Genomic DNA, 6,457 nt, shown 5'->3' with positions numbered 1-6,457 from the left:
CGGCCCCAGCCCGGCTCTCCGCTCCACACCAGCCCAGCCCGCCGCTTTCGGTGTCCCTGTGCCCGTCCCCAGCCCGGCTCTCCGCTCCACAGCCCCAGCCCGCCGCTTTCGGTGTCCCTGTGCCCGTCCCCAGCCCGGCTCTCCGCTCCACACCAGCCCAGCCCGCCGCTTTCGGTGTCCCTGTGCCCGGCCCTAGCCCGGCTCTCCGCTCCACACCAGCCCAGCCCGCCGCTTTCGGTGTCCCTGTGCCCGTCCCCAGCCCGGCTCTCCGCTCCACAGCCCAGCCCGCCGCTTTCGGTGTCCCTGTGCCCGTCCCCAGCCCGGCTCTCCGCTCCACACCAGCCCAGCCCGCCGCTTTCGGTGTCCCTGTGCCCGTCCCCAGCCCGGCTCTCCGCTCCACACCAGCCCAGCCCGCCGCTTTCGGTGTCCCTGTGCCCGTCCCCAGCCCGGCTCTCCGCTCCACAGCTCCCAGCCCGCCGCTTTCGGTGTCCCTGTGCCCGTCCCTAGCCCGGCTCTCCGCTCCACACCAGCCCAGCCCGCCGCTTTCGGTGTCCCTGTGCCCGGCCCCGCCCTGGCCCCGCTGGCGGCCCCAGTCCCGGCTCCGGCCCCGCTCCCGATGTCCGCGGCCGTTCCAGCAGCCCCTGCCCCCGCTGCGTTCTCTGCCGCGGCTCCATTGAACCCGGCTTCGGCCCCGCGGGCCGCGCTGGGCCCGCCGGCAGCTCGGCCTCCTGTCGCCGTGGCTGCTGCGGACCCGTGCAGAGGCTCCACGCCAGCCTCTGGTACCGACCCCAAGAGCTGGTGCCCTTGGCGGTGCCGGCAGCAGCCTCCGCCTTTGCTCCCCCGCTCCTGGAGGAATCGGCCTCCGAGAGGATTCCTACCTCCTACCCCCCCTGGAGGAATCGGCCTCCGAGAGGATTCCCACCTCCTACCCCCCCTCCCTCCCTCGCCTGCACCGTTCCCCTGGCACCGACCGCTTCTGCTGCTCCTCTGAAAGGAGAAGCAAAACACCAAAGCTCCAGCTCGAGGAACGAGCCCTTGCAGAAGGAAATAATATCTGTAGACGGTTCTTGCAGATGGGCCCAAGGAAAAAGAATGTCAGGGTAGGCTTTAGTTGATGGGGGGGACGATGCACACTGGAAGATTTAGCACACAAGGAGGGAACTATTTTTACTGATTCAGGGTACGCTTTTGGAGGGGTGCACGCCTTTGGGAAAATGTGGGAAGAAAGGGGATTGCTTGGTTCAGAGGGAAAGGGGCTGATGCATGGGGGACTTGTTTTGGACAGTGCTCAAGGCAAATGCTGTGTAAAAAAAGGAAAACGGAGGTATTGTTGTAAATGTCCAGCTCCGCGGGCAGGGGCGCATCACCGCGGGTGAGTCCGGCGGATCCCTGCGCGGTTGGGGCTGCATTGCCGGTGATCCCTCCGCGGGCAGGGCCGCCTCACAAATAGTCCCTCCTGGCGGATCACTCCGCGGGCGGGCAAAATCACCGCTGATGCCTCCGCGGGCAGGATCGCATCACAAATAGTCCCTCCGGCGGGTCCCTCCGGCCGATCCCTCTGTTATCAATGGTTTTGTGATGTTGGCTTTTCGCGTGTTCCAGAATTGTTATGAATGGATTGTGATTTTTTTTTTTTTCATGTTCATTAATGTTAGAAAAGCTTTGCCTGGGTTCTGTGATGTAATGCTGTAGAATGGCTGCAGTTTGGGTGGTCAGTTTGGGGGGGGGGGGGGGGGCTTCACATTCCTGGAAAATCTTATCAGAAGAAAAAAAAAAACCGAAAGCAGACGGAATGGAGCCAAGGAAAAGGATAAGACTGATAAGATGATACTCAGCAACTCCAAAGAATGAATGAATGATGCATGATGGTGATGAATACGAAATAAGCGATGGACTTTTAAAGCCGATCTTTTGGATGTAGAGGTGCGCCTTTGGCTCTCTGCCGAAGCACCCGGCCGTACCGCCCCTTTTGCTGTTGTCTCCTAATTGTCCCTTTTATTAAACTTTCCTTCAAATTTTACAAAGAGTGAACCTCGTTTTTCACACCCAGTATTTAAATTAGGGGATTGAGGCACCAATTTCAGGGCAGCAGCTGGTGGGAGCCTGCTCTGTGTTTATTGTTTTAATTGGGGTTTATTTCTCTCTTTTCCCCCTCTCTCATTTTCATTCAATTATTTCATTTATCAACCTGTTCTTACCTCAACCCATGATTTTTTTTACATTCTCTCCCCGTCCCACCAGGGAGAGGGGGTGAGCTGGTCACTGGGGGGTACTTGGTGCCACAGGGGTTAAACCAGGACAAATGGGGACACTTCTTGTAGGAGATCTATTTCCTTGTCACCAGGAGATCCCAGTATCAGATCTAACCTCCGTTCCCATGTCCCTGGGAAATGCATTTCGCCGTGTGGGCTGTGCCATTTCAACCGAACAAGCAGATATTTCTCTTAAGTACCTAGATTGAAAGAAGGATTACGATGTTATCACATGCATCTTCTTCCTTGGCTGGGTCCTGGAAAGCGTTCCAGATCTAATCCCGAGCAATATCACCTGTGCCATCAGCGTGAGCAGAGAGCAGCCAGACTTTCTGGGGCAGATCTAAAAGCACAGGATCACATTTGTGTTATCATTTCAGCTGGGCCGTGACTCCTCTCTCTCCCTGACCTGCCCCATCCCCTGTCTCCTGCTTTCCCTGCACTGGGAGCAGCAACTGCAGCCTCGGGGGTGTTGAAAGGATTATTCAGGTATTGATCAAAGGAGATTTGGTGCTTGTAGAACAAGCAGGGAATCAGCAGCTGCTCTGCATTGCAGTGGCTGTTCCCTGGCTCCCTGCCCCACAGATGATTGGTGTCAATTAATGGAGCTGCACCTGGAGCTGGCAACATGAATGGATAAGGGAGAGGCGTGGCTGGAGCCAGGATTTCACCTTCCAAGGGCAGCCCTCTTCTATGCCTGGGAAATCCCAGGGCTCTGTAGGTCAGGGATTAAAGGCCCAGTGAGCCAATATCCCAGTTTATTGCTCAGTTTGTTCAAGGGGAAGGGATTTGTTAAAGAACCTTTTCACTTTTGAGCTGTGCTGTGCCTGTCTGACACGGAGATGGCCACAAAGGGTGCCTGGTTCTCACTAAGGACACCTCCTGCTCTGTTTTTAAGTATTTTCCTTCCATTTCACCTGCTTTACTTTATCGATTGCACGAGTCCAGGACAAGCTGGAGGCAGGGCCCAGCCCCTCAGTGCCATGAAATGCTGTGTCACCCTGTAAATACCCTGTGCAAATCTGCAGCATGAGGCACCAGTTCAGGAGCTCCTCACCACTTGCAGAGGTGGGAGAATTTGGCCTCCTGCAAACAGGAAATTGCTGCAGTGACTCACTGCATTTATTGGGCAGTAAATGGCATCAGAGATTCCTCATCTTTCTGTTCTCCTCCATCCTCCAGCCCATATCTTGGATGGGTTTTAGCTGCCTGACTATAACTTGTGATTACATTCACAGTAAAGCAGGAATTGGCCTGGGTTTGGTACAGAGAGGACCAAAACCTGCCATGGGAAGGGAAGCAGATTTTCAAATCTAGCCACAAACCCCTTGGAATGTGGACACTGCAAGGTCTCCAAAGCTTTGTATTTGTTTAACTGGGAATCCTGTGGTTCTCCTGCTTCTCCAACCTCAACAGGCACCTGACTTTTCAAGTGAATCCTTTGTTGCTCTAATTTCAAGCAGCTCTCATGAGTCTCATTCTGTAAACAGGCACTGCTGGCGATGAGCTGTCCACCTCCAGCTCCGTCCCCATCTGTTCAACAGCAATTTTCAGTTTGGACCCTCTAATAATGCTGCATCATGTCCTCTTTTATCCTCCCAGGCAGGGCAGGTTCCAGCTTGCACAGCCAGCACACAGAGATCCCAAATATGACTTTCTAGGATTTGTAGATGCTGTTTCAGTCGGTGCCTCCCGATTTCCACAGCTGTGGACAGAACTATTCAGTTTATTCCCCAGTGAAACCTGGGCTGGGGAAAGGGTTTTCTACCCAAGAGTGTGGAATATTTTCATTATCTCCCACAGTTTTAGCGATTCCTGCTTTTTTTAACCTACTGTGTGCTATGAATTCTCAGAAAGGGAGGAAGTTTCAAGCACTGAAGGTGTAAGAAATGAGGATATGATTGGGTGAGGGTCTTCAGCGACAATCACCTGGGGCAGGGGGTGAGGTCAAAGCACAGCTTTGGAAAAATCACGTGCCAGGTTTTCGTGCTGGGGGGGAATTTCTTCTCCTTTGTACATATACTGATATCCTGATTAATGACTGATACCCTGATGTAGGGATTCTGCTTCCTGCTGTAATATTTTCAGCAGAAATGGCCATCGCCCTCTGAAGTTCCTAGTGAAAAAACCCCTGTAGTTAAGTGATTTGTGATGGGCAGCTCTGCAAAACCTCTCTCCATGTGAACTTTCAGGTTGTGCTGCCCATGGGTTGAGCTCCTTTTCTATCTTTGGGTGGAGGGTGAATCCTCTCCCTCCTCCCTTGTTCCTACATGTTTCCGTGCACACACCCACTTTAACAGCGTTTGCTGGGGTAGGTGTTTGTCTGTCTCTTCCTTTGGATGCCAGCTCTGAACTCACCTGACTGAAAACCCTTTGTTGCAAAAGGTTTCCTTTCTTAAAATCCTCTTTTGCGTGTTGGGAGGGGGTGGGTTTAATTTGCACTGATGAGGCTTTGCCCTGCATGTGCTTTCAGCAATGAGGTGACAAACAAAATATCAAGAGAGATTTTAAAGCTCATCTTTGAAGAGAATTGTGCATTTAAAGCTGAACACAGTCCTGTGTAAATACATCCTGAGCTAAACGGGTGAGTGGTATTTAAAAGGCCGAATAATGAAGTTTTATACAATTAGGAACTGGAGTGGGATACGGGTGGATTTTCCCCTCGGAGCCTCTCCCCTGGGAAGCAGAGCTGTGTTTTGGAGGCTCCATTTGCATGCCCTCAATGGGAAGTGCTGCAATGTGTGACAATTCCCGTGCTGGCGGTGACAGGGGCTGGGGACATCGCTGCTGGGTTTGTCACACGCTCTCAGAGCAAACATCCACCTGATTAATCACCTCCACTGGGACTGGCATGGGGTCACCTGGGCTGCCTGGGGACAGTGTCCTGTGCTGGGTGATGCTTCACAACGAAACAAAGGCTTCACTGGGGGAGCTGAAAATCCCTGCTGAAGGCAGGAGAGCATAGGAGGGCACAGCTGTGGTGAATCCCAGCATCACTGAGGTTGGAAAAGCCCTCCAGGGTCAGCGAGTCCAAGCTCTGCCCAGTCCCCACCTTGTCCCCGGCCCAGAGCCCTGAGTGCCACCTCCAGGGATGGGGACTCCAAACCTCTCTGGGCAGTTCCAAGGCCTGACCTCCCTTTCCAGGAGGAAATTCCTGCTGCTGTCCAACCTGAGCCTCCCCTGGCCCAGCCTGAGGCCGTTCCCTGTCACCCTGTCCCTGTTGCCTGGGATAAGATCCCAAATCCCCCCCCGGCTGCCCCCTCCTGTCAGGGACTTGTGCAGAGCCACAAGGCCCCCCTGAGCCTCCTTTGCTCCAGGCTGAGCCCCTTTCCCAGCTCCCTCAGGATTTTTCCAGCCCCTTCACCCCAGAGGTGGAGCTGACGCTGTCATTGTCCCTTTCTGCCTGATCTCCATTGTTTCATTTCCAAGAATTTCCTGCCACTGACTCATCCATCATGGTGCTCCATGGTTACCTCCAAATGTTTTCCTTGGATCCAGAGCTCCCTGGCCATGGCAAGGATGGCAAGTTCAGACGATTTTCACCTCCCTGAAACATTCCACCGTGAGGAAATTCCTCTTGTGTGGGGCTGCTGGGTTGGCTTTGTCCCCTCAGAGGGGAATCAAGACATTTTCCAGGCTGTTTTCCCCTCTTCAGCCCAGGACAAGCAAAGCTCCTCTCCCCTGTGACATAATTCCCTAATTTTTATGCAATGATCGGGTGCAGTTAATTGTTGCTGACTTCTAAGCAGTGTGGTCTTGAATTGCAGGTGATTAAAGGTGAAGAAATTATTTTAATCTGCCCATTTTTGATGCCTTGAGGCACCTGGGGATGGGATTTGGTTTGCTCTTGGTGCATCCTTGAGAATTATCAGCCTCCACTCAGAATTATGTGGTTGTGGGCTTGGTTTTTGGGGTATTTCTGGAAAGATGAGGAAGGAAAGAAACCTGAGCTGCTGTAGGAGGGGTTTGACGGTGTTCCACATTCCAAGTGCGCTGCTAAACCTGGAACTGCCCCGTCGGAGCCATTCTGTGCAGCAACAGTGACCTCCCCTGGGCACGGGGAGCTGCCAGCGCTGGGTGTTCCGTGCCATGGACCTGACAGATCCGGCACGGAATTAACACCTCATCCCAAATGGGATAGGTCACATGATCCCAAAGGATGTGCAGCACTTCCCAGCTTTCCAAAAAATACGGGACCAACTTCC

The sequence above is a fragment of the Corvus moneduloides genome, chromosome 25 (assembly GCF_009650955.1).
Source record: "Corvus moneduloides isolate bCorMon1 chromosome 25, bCorMon1.pri, whole genome shotgun sequence".
In the NCBI taxonomy this organism is placed as follows: domain Eukaryota; kingdom Metazoa; phylum Chordata; class Aves; order Passeriformes; family Corvidae; genus Corvus; species Corvus moneduloides.
The sequence above is the reverse complement of the archived record's forward strand: the minus strand, read 5'-3'. Positions refer to the sequence as shown.